The 20352-nt window shown below is 34.6% G+C and overlaps 1 protein-coding gene across 1 annotated transcript in view; it reads right to left on the bottom strand.

Annotated features, from left to right (window-relative positions):
- ZBTB20 (zinc finger and BTB domain containing 20) overlaps positions 1–20352 on the bottom strand; it is a 785132-nt gene that overhangs the window by 468755 nt on the left and 296025 nt on the right. Inside the window, exon 5 of the mRNA XM_036849631.1 lies at positions 2246–2307. The gene's annotated coding sequence lies outside the window, so the exon portion shown is untranslated. The remainder of the gene's footprint in view (positions 1–2245; positions 2308–20352) is intronic.

Here is a 20352-nt window from a genome sequence, read left to right as displayed (position 1 = left end):
AGTCTGCTTTATAGGTTTAATAAAATTCCAATGGATCATTTTTATGAAATCAATGGAATAAATCAATCTTAAAGAATAAGTAGGTGACAATATTCAAAGTATTTTTGAAAAAAGAAAAAAAGGAAGGATTTGACTTAACAGATCTGTAAACATACTGTGAAGCTCTAACGGAAACAGTATGGAACCAGTGAGAGAAATGAAAAAACAGGTAGTCCAAAAATAGGTCCTAATGTTGATTTAAAAATTAGTAAGCAAGAAAGATGGTACCCAAATTAGTGAGGAAATGGTGCTGGGATAGTTGATTAACAATTGGGAACAGAATTAAGACACATCTCATACTTTAGGATAAAATAATTTCTGGAAGGAATAGAGAGTTAAAAATACAAAATAAAAACATGATGATACTAGAAAAACGGTGAATACTTATTGGACTTCAAGCTGTTTAAAAAGAAGATAAAAGCAAAGGCTACAGTCATAAAGAAAAAAAATACAACAGAATTGACCATATAAATATTTAAAATTTTCTCACACCAACAACAGCAAAAACAATTTAATGGCATATGAAAACTGGGAGAAACCCTTTTGCAACACGTTTGACAAAACTAATGATTTAACATTTAAAAAAATCTTATAAATCATCAAGACAACATGAGTAAAGGACATGAGCAAACAATTTATAAAAAGAAGAAAACAATGGCAAATAAGCATATGTAAAACATTCCAGCTCCATATTAATCAGTTCAATGTAAATTAAAACAAAATAAATCCATTTTTTGCCTGCCAAATTCGAAAATATTTATAAAATGATACTATTCAAAGCAGGTAAGAGTGTAGTTAGAAAAGTACTCTCACAAATAATTAGGGAGGAGTTATCAAAAAAACCTTGAGAAGTTTATATCCTCTAAACCAAAAATCAACCTTCCAAGAATATATGCTGAAAACATAATCCAAGATGCAGATAAAAATTTAAATATAAGAATAGTCCTCAGAGCAGTAGGAATAATGGTGAAAAATAGCCAAAATGTCAAATATGGAGGATTTAAAATTTTTTTGGTACATAAATAAGGTTCAGTATTAAGCAGCCATTAAAAATGAGTATTTTATGACTCAGAGAACTAATAATATAATAAATGTTAATTTAAGAAAGAAGAATATAGATTGTATGATCCAAATTTTTATTTAAAAATACACATACAAACACATATATGAACACATACACTTAGAAATATACATATAATTAGAAAGAGGCAGAGCAAAATCTTAGAATTGTTCATCCCTGATTTAAATTTTATTTGATATGTATATATTTCAATTTACACAATTATATTCAATGAGCATACTTTACTTTTAATCTGAAAAAAAATGTATTTTAAACCTAAAAAGAATTTATATGTGTTTAGAATCTACTCAAGAGAAAAAAAATTCAAACATCAATAAAAATCAATTATCCTATACATATGGAATTACTATGCCCATTCATCTGTGAATCTCCATAATTTTGTGTGTAAAGAATACCTATTGAGATATTTGATTTTCTTATTTTTACTTCTGAAGAACATAATACTCTCTCTAAATTAAGAATCAAAGAATGTAAAGTCACTTTTAAGTCCCATATTTGACCATAGTGTTCTTCAAGTGCTCTGATGGCCTTTCCTCTAACAACTTCTAGAGTAAGGTAAATAAAGTTTACCTATTCAGCAATATTCAGTCTCAGAATGTTTACTTGGCCCATTTAGCCAATACCAAGGAAGTCACCTTCAACCAACTGTGACCAACATAGTGAATAGTGCATTTGATTTTCACATTTCTCTTGCCTGGAACATGAATCATGCTGAGTATTCTGAGAGTAACAATGGATGGAAGTTGGATTTTTCATCAGTGCTTAAAAAGTAGCTGCCAAAGTCAAGACATGCAATAACCTTCTAAGTAAGTTTGCTGGCTCCATATTGTGTTTGAAGGCACACCCCCTCCAAACGTCTGCACTCACCATCTGCTACTCAACTGCAGAATAATGCACTCAAGTCTGGTGTTGCTTGGCATAGGCAAGGGCAGTCAATGTCCAACTCCATTCAGACATGTGCACCATATCAGGAACCTTATGACACAGTCCTCAACTTCAATGCAGCACTTTCAAGCCCCACTGCACATCAATCAAGTACGTATGACAGTCAAGCTGATAGACAAAATCTAAGCCAACCCTAAACACCTACTGTTCATGGATCTCTCCAGTTTGCCTGCAGCTCACCTTCTATTAAGATGATAGTGTTGGCCTAGTCTTCCATGCCAAAAAAAGTCCACGGAGTCACTCTGGCAAGAAGAAGGGTCTATATCAATGTCAACAAACAAGTTCCTTACTGCCGACCCTACCATCTGTCCTCCTGCTTCCCACCTACCTTACTTTACGTGGACCTTGATGAATGGGATTCTAGTAGTCCAAGATTCTGGTTTAGCCAGCCTTTGCAGATGGGGTCAACATGACTGCCCTCTGGCCAAACACCCAGGGTAACATAGCTGAAGGGTTACCTGGAGAGTGCCTTTTTGCAAATTTGATGTTAGAAACAAAGCAAATGATGAAGTTCCTATCAGTTTTTGAATTTCAGGTTTGTGAATAAAGTGTTGTGTTCAGTGCTTAAAGTGAAGATGATTTCCCATTAAATTCTTTAAAAATGTTAAACATGCTAAAGGATAAATTCCATTTCAACACTATGGATAAGGGAAATAAATAAATAAATATAAAACTGAGATTATTTTAAAGTATTTACAAAGAAGTTTTAAGAGAAAGACTTGTAAAACATCTCAGAAATATGTAGAAATAAGATTTTAAAATGTAATATTAATATAGAAGTACAACATTTCATTCTGCATTAGATGTAACAATATTAGAGAATAATGTACATGCTAAATGGAGAATAATAGCTTTCAGACTTATTCTCCAGAAGTTGTATAGCACTTACAGAGACTTCATGGTAGAGCAGTAGAATATGATATAATCTTAAATATGAATAGTTTCTGGGGAAATCTAATTTTTTGATCTTAAAAAAGATATATGAAATATAATACATCAACATTGCCTCAAAAGTAGTAAAAAAAAATATTTTTGTGAACATTTTGACAAACCTTTTCAATTAGGTCATTAAAAATACACTTCAGACTGAACCTAATGTCATATAAAACAAACAGAAAATTTCTGGAAATGCCACTGGTTCTAACCAAATCAATTTAATATGATGATACAATTATGTGCCTTTATTTTTTATTCAAGGGATGCTAAATGTATTTGTAGAATGGTCTCTGGATTCACCAAAAACAAAACAAGCAAAAACTCTACCCCAAATTCAAAATGTAGCTCCTCTGAAACTCTAGGCTATTTAAATAAGTAATAATTGTAGGGGGAATCTTTACCACACAAATGAGATAATGAATGTGAAAATATGTTATACACCATAAGGCACCATGCACAGAATTATTCAGAGCATCTATCACAGTTTTTTGTACATAGTAAGTACTTACTAAATGTTTATAGAATTGATTAGAATTTAATTGAAAGGAGAGGTATAATGAGACTCCTATAAGTAGAATTCAGATCCTTTCAAGATCATGGGAAAAAGTTCAATCAAATTATATTACTAGGTACATCAGTTGTCTTTGATGTTATGAATCAAGATGAGCTCCTATTGTATCTAAAGAAAAATTTTGTAGGATCCTCTTTGGAGAAATCACAGTGGAATAAAAAGCATGATTATTTTTAATTTTTAAATATCCCCAAATTTTCTAGCATTCTTTGGTCAAGTAAGATAACGTTATAGAAATTCTACATAAAACCCGAACTTACAATGTCCTGGCCTAATCATCTGGATAATCTCTTTGAGTTTTCCTAAAATATGCTCCCATCCCATTTTCTATGGGAATTCTCCCACTGATTAACACAGAGAATGAGAATTTGGCCTGTGCTCTATAGACACCATTGAAATGTGGCCACCTGAGGCATGTAGGGAGGGCATCCAGCTGGCACACCACATGTTGCCCTGGAGTAGTGTACAATGAGAAGGATATTTTGGCTAAGAATACCTGGACAGTCTCTACAAAAACCCTGATTATGAAAAGAACTTCAGTATCATCATTGTCTCTTGAGTGTAATACGAGCCAGGGAAACTTCTGTTTCTAAGTTTATATATTTTACCAAAAAAAGCACTTATAAGAAAAATCAAAGAAAGCTGGGCCATTCATACTAGAATTTGAGCACTATTCATATCACTGGTAGAAACTTTTTTGAGAACCCCAGATACTTTAAAATTGATGCTAAAGCACATTACAGACTTGACCATAAACTAAAACATAGAAAACTGTGTAAAATAAAGAATGTGAAAACACAGAATGAAAATTTATGTCTGTAGTGCAGTTGTTGGACTATATATAACGAAAATCAATTACGTTCATACTCACTTAAGAAATATCTGTTAGTTTTATTTTTATTTTAGGCAACTTGTGAGAAAGAAAAGCCAGGCATTTGAACTGCAATGCCAATGAAACAATTTTGTCAATTCTGAATCTATTTTTTTCAAAACACCATACGTGATTAGAACACATAATGCACTAGTATTTTTGCCAATTTTTGTTTTAAAACCAAAGCTGTTTTTGTGTTACATAAGCACAAAATCAGAAATTCAAAACCAGCAAACATATTTAGGGGTGAATTTTAAAATAAGCCCACTTGAAGCTTTGTTAGATCAACTTTGAGCGCCAGGAACATTTTTGTAAAATTCCACTGGGGTAAATAGGGTAGCTAGGAAACGCTCCTCATAGTGAGAAAGAAGAATATGTATTATTTTCAAGTTTTGTTTAGAGTTTTTTCGTCCTCCTACTGAATGTTTCTGGTGATATTTACAATACAATACAAGTATAAATCTTATGGGATTTATGATGTCACCAAATGCTGAGAAACAATTACAGCTGGGATTTACATTTGTTTTTATGTGTTATTTTGCCTATAGATTCCAAAAACCAATGAAGAAAAACTTTGATACAAAACACATCTTGGAACTGAAAGACAGATTCCGTCTATCAGTACAACCAGTTGATAGTAATTCTAAGACAGAGTTTGACAGAAAGTGAAACAAGCAAAAATAATGGTTTAAATATGCCACTTCAGCCATTAGAGCTGTCATTCAAGAGGCTTTTTTTTTTTGCATCATTAATTCAATGCCATACAAATAGGAATTCTTACTTTTCAGCAAATTTTGGTGACAACTCGTCTACACAAAGGAAACCAACACCTATAGGGAAACCTTTGTTTTGTCATCATGTATGTCCATTTGAACTTACTTAAAATATTATAATTTATTTAACTTACACTTTTTTCCCTAAAAGCTCAAGAAAATCTCAACGATCATAGTGTTCCTAAGACTAACGAGTCCCAATTTATGTCAGAGAAAATAGAAGCTCAGAGAGATAAAGAATATTGTCAGGGATCATACTGCAAGTCCAGCAATATACTCAGTGTAGTCACTTGGAATCCTAATAAAACCATACAAATTACCATCTTACATTTTTTCATTAACCTATAATTTCACTTAATTCAAAACATTGTGCAGAACAGTTTTATTGCTGGCTTAAGTAACTGAAAAAATTAATTAATTTAATAATTTTTGTAATTCGTAACGAATAAGGTTTGGCATACATCTTGCCTTTTTCTTCAGGAGTTTAAGGACTTCCCAAACCTTAATATCCTGATGGATATTTAAGTCCTAGAGGACAGAAAACACTGAGACTGAAGCTGGCCCCTCTTCCATCTTTACTGACAGAAATTCCAAGTGCCAAAAGCCTGTGCTGCTGGTTACTGTTCATCATATCTAAATATTGATTCTTCTAAAACTTGTATTTTGAGACTTTCCTCAATTTAGAATTACAGGTGGAAAGTCACTTCTCTTTGATACAAACTGCATGAAATAAAGAAGGAGGCAGTCCCACACAATAAATATTTAGGGAATGGTTTTCCACCTCTGCATGCTGTAGAAAATCCCACTGAGTTAAGTAGGGTTCTACCAAGGCCACTTAAACATATTAGCCTATTATACTCCACATTTCTTTGTTGTTCTCAGAAAGCTAATGAAATGTTCCAGTGTAATGTTTATGCTGGAGTACTTTTAAAGGCATTTTAGAAGTGATGTTTCTCTCCTAACTCCAGAAGGGGGTTCCACTTCCTAGAAGTATTTAGTTGACCATGCAGAGACCATGTAGTCTCATTACTCAGACTGTTCAGTTGCATAGCTGGAGAATAAAATCCTTAAAGATAATCACTTAAGAGTTTCAGTGTGGGTTTTAACATCATTGCAAAGTGACAGGAATTTAAAAAGTGGCAGGCATACATGATATACTGTACTACTGAATTAGATAGGATAAAAATACTGCGTACTGTCTACTCGTAGATAACATTGAGCTATATTGTCAATCTATTGGTTCAGAGTATCAGAGAAAAGTTAAAGAATCAATTGTTTCTCCAGATTCAATTGTTTTTATAAATATAAGGAAATATAATCTTCTATCACCGAAACTCAACCAGTTATCTTCCCTGCTGGGGTGTCAGTTTCTTCATCTGTAAGATGGAGGAATCAGACCTGTTGATATCCATGATCACTTCTAGTTCTAACATTTGCTGGTTTTATGATTCTAAATACCAACACTGTGTGTTGAGGAATAGCAAAGTAGGCAAATAACGAGGAACAAAATTTCATTAAGGTACTAACTTTCCAGCAAAGTTGAAGGTATATAATTATGCCTGGAGTTGCCATACACGATCACTTCACCCACTAAACATCATCAATAATATAAATGAAAGGTTGAATATTAAGGTCACATGTGATAAGATTAAGGTTAAAGCCAAGACTAAGAATATAATAATGAATTGAAAAATGAAAGAATTATAAATTTCTATTGAACTAATATGTGATATGCCTTGATAAATGGCGATTTCTTATACAATTATTCTCAATTAAAAACAACAACTTGGAGAGATCTTGGAGTTTTTGTTTTTATTTTCAAGAAATCAGACCATAATGCTAAAAAAGTATTTAACAGAGTTCAAAGCGCTGACCTCTACTGGATAATCCTAAGAATATCCTGTTCTTCTTTTTGAAATGAGACATTAGCACTTAATACGGATACTGCAATTAATTAATGCCAACTATGTTCCACCTGCTTTATTTGCATTAACTCATGTAATCCTTCCATTAACACTAGAAAGTAAGTACTATTAGAACACAGAACCAAAGGGGTGGCTATCAGTAGTGCTAGAATATCAGTGGGTACCCCCATTTTCTCAGTGTACAAAGTTAACACAGTGTGGCCCAGTGTTTCAATAAATAAATATGACTCCTATCAAATGATTATGTTTTTGTATTCTTCCTAACAGTAACCACATGAGTAACTTATTCTTCCATACACGAAAGCAAAAACAGAGGCGATGGTATTGGAAGGTATACACTTTTTTTCTCAGTATATGTCTGAAGACATCCCCATAAATTATTAGAGGCATAAAAACCAATAACCAATGTGAATGAAACTGTTTGAAATTACAAGCAAGCTTTTAAACAAGTGAATTCTTGTAGCATAATGAACACTAAAATGGGCACGACAGACCTATATTATAGTCCTGAAGCTGCCACCGTCAAATTATATCATCATGGACAAGTAACTTAACTATTTTAGATGCATGTTTTAATTTTTCCTAAAATGGGGAGATTTAGATCTCAAAGTTTCCTTCTAATAATAGCATTCGATAGCAAGTTACCTATGAAGTCAAGTAATGATTTGTTTTGTTTCATTTATTATGTAACAGTTACTAATCTAAGTGAGTGGTATATCCTCAGCTTTAACTAAATTACAGCAAAGATCTGGCCTGCTTTGTAGTCATCTCTCTAACTGCAGCTCTGATATAATAAGGTGCTACCTTGAACATTGAGGGACATGTCACTTTCATTTCTGCTCAAGATTTAGGTGAAAATATATCTTTGCAGTAATCAGATAATATAAAAACTCAGAAGTGCATAAATACTAGGCCTTAATCTTCTTGACCCCGTCTATAATTTTTGACCACCGTTTAAAATCTCAGCCTGCTACTCATGACCTCTAATACTGCCAAGTACTAAAAAGTTCCCGGATGTAGTACCTGCGCTAAGAGGCTTGAGAAAGGTGGAGGAAGGGGCAGAAGTATAATAATTTGCTAACACATTTCTTATGTTTCTTACCATTTCTTTAGTTATATTAGTTCCAGGAACTATTTTAACACATGACTATAGGTAGAAGTCATGTGTGACAGGCTGGTATTATAAGTAAAAACAAAAAATCATGGGAACAATGGAATATTAGGTCCTGGAGTTTAATAATTTCTACCACTAGAAATACTTGACAAGCATACCACCTTCACTGTGCTCTGGAAATTGTTTGAAGGTAAAGCCAGATAGCAGAAATCCAGCTTCTCTATTTTGGGCATTAAAAGGTCATTTGAAAAGGAGAGCCCAGGTCAAGAGCAAGCCCCTTAAGCCTACTCCAGAAATTTCACTAGAGGGTGCTCTTGGGCTTTTATGAGTTGTCAGTTCTCCAGTATGAAAACCAAGTATCTCTTAGAAAACATGTTCTGTCTTAGCATAATGTGGACTTCATCATGGAACCCATATCCAATACTTCAATATAGACGTAAGGATATCTCAGGTAGACCTTGGGCCTCATTCCTATTTTCCCTTGTAATAGCCTTGTTTCTACCAGTAGTACACCTGTAGGCTTCACAAATGTAGGACCCACAAGAGGTCTCCAAAAGTCTACATTCTAGTTAGATAACTACAGAAACTTCTGAGATGTCAAAGTGAGATTACATGGGGTTAACTGATGGAGCTATTTTTGCAAACATATTTTAATCTTGTAATAGGTTCATAATTTATATACCTACTGAAAGGATTTTAATTATTCTATAGGACCTATAGAGGTAATCTTACTGTCAAGTAGATCAATCTGAAGCAATTATTTATATTTATTATTCATATTTATAATGACATCAAATATTGAGCCCTGAATAAGTACTCAATAAATATTTCTTGATCCTTTATTGCATATAGAAATTTCTGTACTATGTTCCTGGTAGGATGACGTAGGATTAAATCTTAATCTCTACTCCATATGTTAGAATTTTTTTCTATAACTGTAGTTTCACCTTTCTTATTAAAAGAGTTTCACCTCTCTTCTTAAAAAATTAAAGAAAGTCATTTCTTATTAAATGACTTATTCTAGTTATTTCTAACGATAGCTGCTTTCTTTATGTTTCCTGTTTTTCTATGTTCTTAAGAGAAAATGGAACATGGAAATTGTTTTGTTATGTGATTAACTTTTTAATGTTTTTTGTTTTTTTACTAGAAAGACTGAGTAGGTTTTTTGTTTGTCTACACATTAAAAAATTGGCAATGACATATAACCATACACAGCAATGTTCTTAAGAATTAAAATGAAAGACTAAGTAAAATTCTTCTTCACCTTCATATTGTAAAATTTCTTCTGAGCCACTGATGGCCACTGGCCATTATACCTGGTGTCATGTTGACCTTCTCATCACACATGTTGCAATCTTGATGACTTTAGCATCTTTAGGGTTGACAGGATAATTCTGAAGATGATTATGGAATACTAAGGCTCTGTCTGCATTTCCAATTTGGTTAAATTTGAAGTTCCATTATTCCCTAATTGAATTAAGCTTAACAGTTTCTCTCAAAAATTACCTTGAAGCTTCTGATAAATAAGAAATTCAGGGCTAAATAGTAGTCCTTTATAATGTATACATTTGTATAAAAATGTGTTTTAAATTCTCATTTTGTAAAAGATAAGCCAGTTTCATTTATGAATTCTGATTCCTTTCATCACCCTGCCCGGAATGTACCAGCATGAAAAGTTGGGAAATTCTGAAGTGGATTCAGAGCTCTTATGGTCATTTGAGCTCTTAAGGGGCCCTCTTCGAGAAGCACCGGAGAGTTTAAGCATACACATCTGATGCATGTTATCCCCCCATTCATCTTGAAGAGCAGAATCACCAGCATATATTCAAAGTGTACTTTATCTAAGCTGGTGATAAATAAGCTTAAAGCACTCTATAAAGAACTGGCAAAATTCCCATGGATACTGTGAAAATAAAGTAAATCATGAAAAGATATAATTATTTTAGGCCTGTATGTAATTAATTGTGGGTAAGGTCATTTTCTCTTAAACACATTCAAGCTTCTCCAAACACAGGTCAAGGTTTGCTGGCTGATGGGGAGAACCCATTTGGTTTAAGTTTTCCCATGTTCATATTCATTTCTATGTCATAGCAAAATAAAATGTCATAAATCATCACATCTGCAAAAGAGGGTTCAAGCTGAGGCAGAGTGACAAGTATTGTTGACTGGGAATAAGAAAACCGCTTAACTACTCATACATGTTCTTTCTATGATTTTCTGTTCTATTCTTTCTACTGGAAAGAAAGAAACAAAATAGTTTTACCTCATTTTATGAATCAGATGCAATAAAAATTTTTTTTACCTAGAAGTTATATAGGAGATCTAAGTCCAACCTGATTATTTTACAATTAGGACACTAGGACACAGAAAAAAATAGTAGCTTCCTATCCCATGCCATGCAGTTAGTACATGGCAGGTCTTATTCAGGGCTCCTAACCCAGTGTTCTTTCTGTTTCACAACTTTTCCACTGCTGTTTGTTTTTTCCTGAAGGGTCTATGTATCATGTCACAATGTCATGTTGACTTCCACTGAAATTTCAGAGAAAGAAAAAGAGATATAAGGAAAATTACTCTGAAATATCCAGCTCTTCAATTCAGGCAAAATTCTTATGTGCAATGGTCTAATGGTCAACTGACCTATATGAGCTTGCATGCTCATTAAAATTGTATGCATCACAAAGCACAATTAATGTTCTAACTGACTAGAGTGACCTTGTATGTTCCCGTGGTTACCCAGCCTATGCCATCCTGAATCTAAGAGGCACCCTATATTTCTCTGAAAATCAGCCCAGCATGGAAATACTGCCTACCTTGTAGGAATAAGAGTGCAGGTGTACTCTTTGCTTTAAGAAGACTCAATAAGCCAAATTCTGAACTTACCAAACAGATAAATTAGGAGATGATTATTCACATTGTAAAAGGATTCACCACAGGATGCTTTTAAATCATAAGTTGCTCTACTGCATTTTAAATAAATTGATTTACAAAGCTTCCTTTATAAGTGCTTTTCACAATCCAGAGTTCATGGCGACCTTATCCAAAGGCAGTGAGAGATTGGTAAGCATAAAGTCCTATCACTTATTACCTGCTAGGCCAAGATTCTTTTTCCATATGAAAGAGTAATTAGCACTGTAGTTCATTTTTGAAAAATTAAGGAGTCTTTCACTCCTGAAAAATTAGTATCTTCTGAACACTTACTATGTGCCTGGCACAGTGCTAAGCATTTTACATAATGATCTAATTTATTCCTCTTCACCACAACTCTAGAAGATTAATACAATTATCCCAATTATAGATGAGGAAATTAGGACTCAGAGAAGTTAGAGTTAAGTAACTTGACTAAGTTCATGCAGCTAATAAATGACAGTGTCAGAATTCAAAGCCAGATCTGTACAGAGCTCTTGCCCTTACATGCCGTACAATACTGCTTCAGATGAAATTAATGGTGTCCCTTACTTCTCACCTAGCTGAGCATAGTTGTACTCCAATGTACTATTCCAGTGCAGCAACTCTGTCCGCAGCAACAGAGACCTGCCATGCAACCTGTATAAACAGAGACAGGGACCTCACTAACAAGGTTGCCTATTCTGATTACTGCACTGCTATGTTAAACCAGAACGTATCTCCTTATAATTCTCACCTATTGGTCCTAGTTTTGCTATATGGTTGTTGAAAACAATTATAACCTGATCTCCCCATAGCTATCATATTTCTTTCACGGTTTTTTCTCTTCCAGGTGAAACTCTCCAGTTCTTCCAACCTTATATTTTATGCGATGGGTATGTCTACTATTCGCGTATATCTTATTCTTTCTTGAAACTCGTTCTTCTGGAGCACTGAGAACTTACCTATGACATTTCTAAGCAGGCATATAACTAACGAATGCTTGAGAGGCTGCATAGCATAGTGATTAAGGACACAAGCTCTGGAACTCAGACTGCCTGTGTTCATTCAAATCCAAGCTTTACCACTTAATGCATCTGCTTCCTTGTGAATTTACTTAATCTCCTTCCTATGCTTTAGTTTCCTCCTCCAACTATGTAATGGATATAGCAATAGTACGTTCTTTGTAAGGTGTCTTATGAAGATTTAAAAGAGAGACTGTAAGTAGAACAATTAGAGTCCTGCCCTATAGCACTTACAACCTGCCCTGTCCTAGCAGGTTGTAAGTGCTATAAATGTTTGCCATTGTTATAGATGCTATAGGAGTGGACAAACACTTAACTGCATGGAAAAAATTATGACCTATATCATTCTATGAGATTGACTTTATTGTCCAGGTATAAAGAAATTAAGCTCTACTAGAAAAAGCACTTGACTGGAGACCAGAGACTTGCTTCTAGTGCCAGCTCTTCCACACACCCCAACTTAGAGATCTTGGACTAGTCACTTTACCTACATCATACATTACACAGAGGAATAGGACTATACTTCTACCTCTAAAATGATATGATTTTATTCTAGGATTCTAGGATTCTATGGTCCTATTCCCTTAGACCCTGCTTAAATTTCATTACTAATTATGTTTGAAGACTACCATTACAAGACTAAATTTTTATCTGAATATTTATATTAATCTGTTGAGATTTCAAGCAGCTTAACTGCATTATTTCCAAGACAGAGAATAAGCTTCTTAGATTCTATTGATGGGTTTCCTGGAAAATGAAAGATATTATAATTTCATAGAAAGGAATTTAATGTTACTTTTGAGGTGATAACACAAAAACCTATTCTGCCATGTCAGCAGATCCTGCCCTCTCTCTGCCCAACCTGGCCCAGTCCATTTTCAATCATCTTGCTAAATCTCAGAGCAGTCCTTTGGGTAAACACAAATTCCAGGTTTAGATGGAATGCTAAGTTGACATAATAATCATTAAGTGTTCTTTTCCACAAAAGTGAATCCAAGTCAGACTACTTCCCTACCAAAAATCACCTTATTCTGTGATATGTATAACACTCAGCTAATTTTATTATGGCTGAATATGGCTGTGTTACTCATGTGCCTCATTATTCATTTCTAGATCTAATGAAGGCCTGGTATCAATATGAAAGCAATTGTCTTCAAAGAGAGTGACAATCTATTCCAACAAAGTAAATTCCACAAGGGGGCAAAGGAACAAGCACCCCAAATTCACTAGTGACAAAAATCTTTGACATTTTTAACTGAGTGCATTTTAAAAATGCACTTTTCTGTAAATAAAAATGATGTCATTGTATTCCTAAAAGCCAGGAAACATCATCTTCTCTATTTCTAAAAACCTCTATGCTCAAAGTTTAATTAAGTATTCTTAATTGCATGGACAGCTACGATGTTTCAAATCTTAGATACTAAATTTGTGCATTGAATGAATCTCCCCTCCCCCCACTTAGATGTGATCATTTCCGTTCTTACATAAAAACAGATGAATATTTTAGGCCAGTGTTCTATTTTTGATAATTGACTTCTATAGTATCTGTCTGAGAAGGTGGAAAGGTGACAGCTTATTTCAGGATATCTACAATTTCATAACACTAATATGGCCTTTTAATAATTCTGGTTAAATAATGTTTAACTCTCATTCTATCTGTAGCCCTTGCATTGTGAAGAAAAGCTTGATGCTGAAGGAAAGACTTCAGTAAAAAGGATATGAGCTTTATACTCTGAAAGGTTAGAAATATTAGAAAAAACAAAGAAATGAAATTAAAAATTTTGGAATCTGGTTTTATTTCTGACTATACATAAGAAAATAATCTGGCCCATATATACTGATTTACTGAAAAATCATTACAATGTTACTCAGATTGTCTGATGCTACACCAGCTTTGTTTTGGTTAATGTTTGCATGATAAGTCTGGTTGTGTTACAGGAGAACACTCAGCAGAAACAGAGTCGTTTTTACATTTATTACATTATATACATACAAAGTCTTCCCTTAAAGTGCAACACTATTGCTTTTGAGAAACAGACTTTATATGATATTCATTAAAATGATTAAGTCAACATTTTCATAGCACTTTAAGCTTCCCTAGTAAGTTTCCTATTATTTCACTGAATGGTAAGAGAACCTTATAGTAGGTATTATTAATCCCATTTTACAGATTAATAATAATAATAATAATAATAATAATAATATTAATAATGCACAGAAAGGTTAAAATGAGTAGCATAAGGTCAACAACTACCAAGTAGAATTAAGCCAGACTTTGAACTTTGACTTTCTGTATTGGAATCTCAGTGTTCTATTATTCCCAAAACAACCTCGCTAATATACACATCAGACTGCACTGATAAAGGAGACCCATTATCTCTGTATATGATACTGCTCCTAGGAAATACAGAACAATACTAAAAACACCATCCCATCAAAGAGCTTGGTAATATCTATTGAATGTTTTAAGTCTCAGCTGTATTGTAAAGTATTCTAAATCTTGAAAGTTAAAGAATAGCGCCATATCCCTCTAATTTTGTAACCCTTTAAAATCTAAGAAATATAAAATGAATTCCTAATTCCTGACTTATAAACCCTGGAGAAGGAAATTTATAACAAAACCAGAGACAAAGCCCTTCCAACTGTGCCTATGACGCCATGGATATACAAATCTGCCCCATTTTATACTACACAAAGAAGACTGGAATTCAGCTGTTATCAGAGATAATAAACTTCTGGTGAGTCAGTCTCTCAGCTTCATATTTACATTCCCACTGTCAGCAAGAGTTTTTAAGTTGAACATTTTTCAGAAGTAAAAATTCAATAAACAATATATTACCAATAGAATGTGTTTTCATCACTTTGGTGCTAAAATATCTGATTTTTTAGACTTTGCTCTCTTCTTTCTCTCTTTCGTCCATCTCTTAGCTTCCTTGCTAAAAACCATGCCCCCTCTCCACACTTGTCCTCTCCCGAAGCTTCAGGGAAGAGGACTGCAAACTGCCTGGATGCCTGGACCCTCACGCTTCTGAGATTAAACCCAGACCCACCCATGGCATGGGTCCCATTCTTTGTCTGAAGCCAGCATCTGATTGAGTCAGATATGGAGATATTATCAAATTGAACAGCAAGTCTGTATTATTTTTTTTGCTATTTGTATAAAAAATGTATGATATTTGTATTAAAAATGACTATCTAATAAACTCTCCCAAAGAAAATAGTCTTATTATATTTTCACCCTATTTCCTCATTCCATCCTTAAAGCCACAGTGAAAGGAAAATTGTTGTGGTCACTCCAAAATATTCTTTTCCACTGCCAGTTAAGGTCTGGTTTGGGCAAAGCTAAGCAATAATTTTTAGTTTGTATTTAGAGATACTAGTTACTATGGATGTTACCTGGCCTACTGAGGGGTCCTTGGAGTGATATCTAAGTTTGTCACTTCCTTGACATTATGTTGTAGGTGTTAGGAGGGATTTTGTAAAGCTAATTTTCTCTCAGTCCTATTTTATCCCCATAGGGAGTAAACAAGATGGAAGGGTATTTTCCCTCAAAATAAGGCTTATGGCATTGACCAAGGCATTTAAATGTACCTTTACAATCCTCAACTTGGTCTCCCAGGAATAGCTTTTATAGATTTAGATATTTTTTTGTCATAAAGTATTCTATTTATTTCTCAGCAGCTGGTGTCAAAAAAGTTGTTGTTGTGTTTTTTTAATATTCCTTTTAAATAAATAAAATCTGTTTTCATATTGTGTAAAATTAGTTTTGCCTGCTGTGAGTTTATAGCATTATAAAGTGATCATTTCTTCCCATGAATTATTTAAAGTGAGGATATCAAAATCTGACGGAACAATACAATGCACTATACAATACAATTTAATTTTATAATATACCAGTTCATACTAGTATCTCACAATGCATAGCAGTTGCAATGTGTTGGCTTAGAATTAGCAAATCAAGCCTATGCCTCTCAGTTTATTATTTTCGTATCTGAGAGGCAAGTCTAAATTTTCCAGTGGGCTGGAGAATCTCCCCATATTTGGCAACACATAGATAGCTAAGTACATTTTTGCTAACTACACATGCAGAGCACTGATGTTCAACTAGCCTGGGTGATATTTACCTTTTTTAAAAAAATTCTTTAAGCAGGTGTTCACCCTCTCATTACAAAACACTGTGGGTATTATCAGCATTTCCTCTGGATTTTTCTGATCACTTTGTCTTATGGGACAAATGCATATATGTAACCACAATTATTCTCACCTCTTATTCTTACTACAGAGTTTGTACAGGAAGGGAAACAATGATCCACTCAAAGTCTCCACTGCACTTATAGGACTTATAGGAAAGCTGCTACTAAATTTTAAAGTGAGTGAGGTGGCATGAATCAATTACTAATAAATACAGAAATATATGATTATAAGCTGTAACAAAGTTTGAATCAAGGAGAGAGCAAAGGTTACCCTGTATGTGCTATCTGTGTTGTAATAAATTATAACCAAAGTACTACACTGATTTTTTTTCTTCAGTGGATTTCGTAGCACTCCGTAAGAGAAATTATGCCTGATTAACCCACTATATTGAAAGGATGAAGTTAATGTTTGCTGTTTAAGCATTCAAATAGTCTCTGACAAAATTCCACCGCAAAGACTAAAAAAAAAAAAAAACTCACCAGGACACAACATATTATGGGATATTAGAGGTGGTTTTCCATAGCAAGAAACTGGCTTAAAGCACATAATAGAGATCAGTGGGCACTTCCCTTGCTAGGTTCACATGCTATGGACTAATATAACACACACAAAACAAAAACCCTGAGTCCTTAACACCCATGTTGCCACTTCCTCCTCCAACCAAACTGCATTTCCTTCATCTCAGTGAAAGGTGCCACCATCACCCTATTGATCAGGCCAAACATTAGGAGCCTTCACATTCCTTTTGCCTCACTCAACACATCAAATCCATCAAGAATCCCCATTAACTCAAACTGAAAATTACATTCCAAACTCAACCATGTCTCACCATCTCTGCTATCACCAACCCAAAACATGATTATCTCTTAAATGGTCTCCTAATCAATTTCTCTGTTTCCATTCTTGTCTCTGACAATCCACTTTCTAAACAGAAGCCAGAGTGGCCTTGAAATGCAAGGCAGATCATACCATTCCCTTGTATAAAATCCACAGTGTATGTATGTTGCAAGAAGAATGAAATCCAAATTCAAAACCCTAACTAGTAAGTTCCTCCATTATCTGTTCCTGCCCACCTGCCTGATCTCATCTCCTACCACTCTTCACTTACTCACTGCGCTTCTGCCTCAGTGACCCATCATGTCCCTCAAACAAGCCAAGACCATTCCTACTATCCCTACTCTAGCTATCCCCTCTGCCTGGACTGTCCTGCCTCTACATCTTCACATGGCTGATTCCTCATTACTCTTAGCTGAACGTTACTTCACAGAGAGGTCTTTCTTTCCCTGATCATGGTCTCCAAAGCATCCCCAATTCACTCTATCCTGCTTTATTTTCCTCTTAGAATGAATTACCAGTATCTTCCTCATTTATATATATTGTGTGTGTTGTGGAGGGATGTGCTCTTTACCAGAGTGTAAATTCCATGAGAATGAGGTTCTCAGCCATATTGCTCTATTAGTTATCTATTATTGCTTGACGAGTTATCCCAAAATCTAGTAGCTTAAAAAAACAAACATTTATTATCTCACAGTTTCTGTGGGCCAGGAATCTGTGTGCAGCATAACTAGGTGCTTCTGGGTCAAAGTTCAAAGTCCTTCATGAGGTTGTAATCAACCTGTCAGCCAGGGCTGTGGTTTGAACTGAAAACCACATTCTAAATTCACTCGCTTGGTTGTTGGCAGGTCTTAGTCCTTTGTCAGGTGGGTGTCTCCACAGGGCTGCCTCATGACATGGCATTTGGCTTTCCCCAGATAAAGTAACACAGGAGACAGTGAGAGAGGCATTCAAGATGAAAGCCACAGTCTTTTTTTTAACTTAATCTTGGAAGTTACATCCCATCATTTTTGTCTTTTTTAGAAATAAGTCACTAGGTCTAGTCAATACCAAAGGAGAGGGAATTACACAAGGGGGTGGGATATAGAATATGGAGATTATTGGCGGCCAGTTTAGGAGTTGCCTACCACCACCAACTACCACTGTACTCTCAGTGTGCAGAATAATTCCTGGAATTTAATAAGTGAATGAATAAAAAATGAATCTCCCATTGATTAGTACTGGAATCTGTCCTAATTCAACATCTTGCCAATAATGAAGAAAAGTAGTGAATAAAAACTCCTCAAAGTAGTGACATTGAGCCATTCAAACCAAAGAGATAACCAGTCAGAAAATCAGGTCATGTGAGTAAGCAAAAAGTACTAATACAGTCTCAGTTTCTTCATCTGAAAAATATAGAAAGTAGTTGTACATGTTGGAGATTTAGTGAGGTAACTCATATGAAATATTTAATACAGGGCCTCACAAGTCAAAGGCACTGGATAAATATAAGTTATTATTCTTAGTGAGAATAAAAGCAAGGCAAGCCCTTTGGGAAAAAAATAACTGAAATTATATCTTTAAGATGATTTGAGATATCAGATACAGTCAAAAAAGTATCTATAAGTCACTTTGAACTGTTTACTAATGATATTAGCTTAATATGAACCTGTAGCCAAAAAGACTAATAAAATGTTGGGACTCATCACATGTACTGAAAACAAGCTAGGTTTTCCTAGCTTGGTAGGAAAAGGTTTTCCTATTTTTATGTAAAATTATGACATATTTGAATGTATGTAATGACGCATTTCTAGTCTGTACAATCCATGAAAGCTCAAATGGAGAGGGCTGTGTGCAGTTTTGGAATTGAAAGATCCACAGTATGACTTGGGGTTAAAGTATCTGAAAAGTTAAAGGAAGGGCACTGAACCTGGTCTATTACATAATGGGATTATGGAAGTTATGGACAGGATAAGCACAGAATTATTCATGAAATCCTAAAATATTACTACTATAGGACAAAGTTCAAGTTTGGAAAAGTAAAAATAGAGTCAGAGGAGAGGGTGTGGAGAAAAGGGAACCCTCTTGCACTGTTGGTGGGAATGTAAATTGATACAGCCACTATGGAGAACAGTATGGAAGTTCCTTAAAAAACTAAAAATAGAACTGCCATACGACCCAGCAATCCCACTACTGGGCATATACACTGAGAAAACCATAATTCAAAAAGAGTCATGTACCAAAATGTTCATTGCAGCTCTATTTACAATAGCCAGGACATGGAAACAATCTAAGTGTCCATCAACAGATAAATGGATAAAGAAGATGTGGCACATATATACAATGCAATATTACTCAGTCATAAAAAGAAACAAAATCAAGTTATTTGTAGTGAGGTGGATGGACCTAGAGTCTGTCATACAGAGTGAAGTAAGTCAGAAAGAGAAAAACAAATACCATATGCTAACACATATATATATGGAATCTAAGAAAAAAAAATGGTCATGAAGAACCTAGGGGCAAGATGGGAATAAAGACACAGACCTACTAGAGAATGGACTTGAGGACACGGGGAGGGGGAAGGGTAAGCTGGGACAAAGTGAGAGAGTGGCATGGACATACATACACTACCAAATGTAAAATAGATAGCTAGTGGGAAGCAGCCGCATAGCACAGGGAGATCAGCTCGGTGCTTTGTGACCACCTAGAAGGGTAGGATAGGGAGGGTGGGAGGGAGGGAGACGCAAGAGGGAAGAGATATGGGAACACATGTATATGTATAACTGATTCACTTTGTTATAAAGCAGAAACTAACACACCATTGTAAAGCTATTATACTCCAATAAAGATGTTAAAAAAAAAAATAGAGTCAGAGAATGAAACACTCTTCAGTATTTTAAAGAATACCTCCCTTGAAAGGTAGCAAGGATTTACAGATTAACTAGGTAGTTGGAGAAATTTCATGGAAGATATACCAAAATAGATTACAATGTATTTATATTTGAGGTTGGCGTCATGGAAGAAAATCAAATGTCTTTCAACCTATTTATTGATGTCTCCTTTTGCAACCAAATAAGCAGGATGGATCATAGTTTTGATGAAGCTGTTCCAAAAGCATGAGCAGCATTCCTTTAAGATGTTATCATTCTTGCCTATTAGCAACAGAGTGACAGTCACTGTTC

The sequence above is a fragment of the Balaenoptera musculus genome, chromosome 4 (genome assembly GCF_009873245.2).
Source record: "Balaenoptera musculus isolate JJ_BM4_2016_0621 chromosome 4, mBalMus1.pri.v3, whole genome shotgun sequence".
Lineage (NCBI taxonomy): Eukaryota > Metazoa > Chordata > Mammalia > Artiodactyla > Balaenopteridae > Balaenoptera > Balaenoptera musculus.
This window is presented reverse-complemented; position numbering and strand designations above follow the sequence as displayed.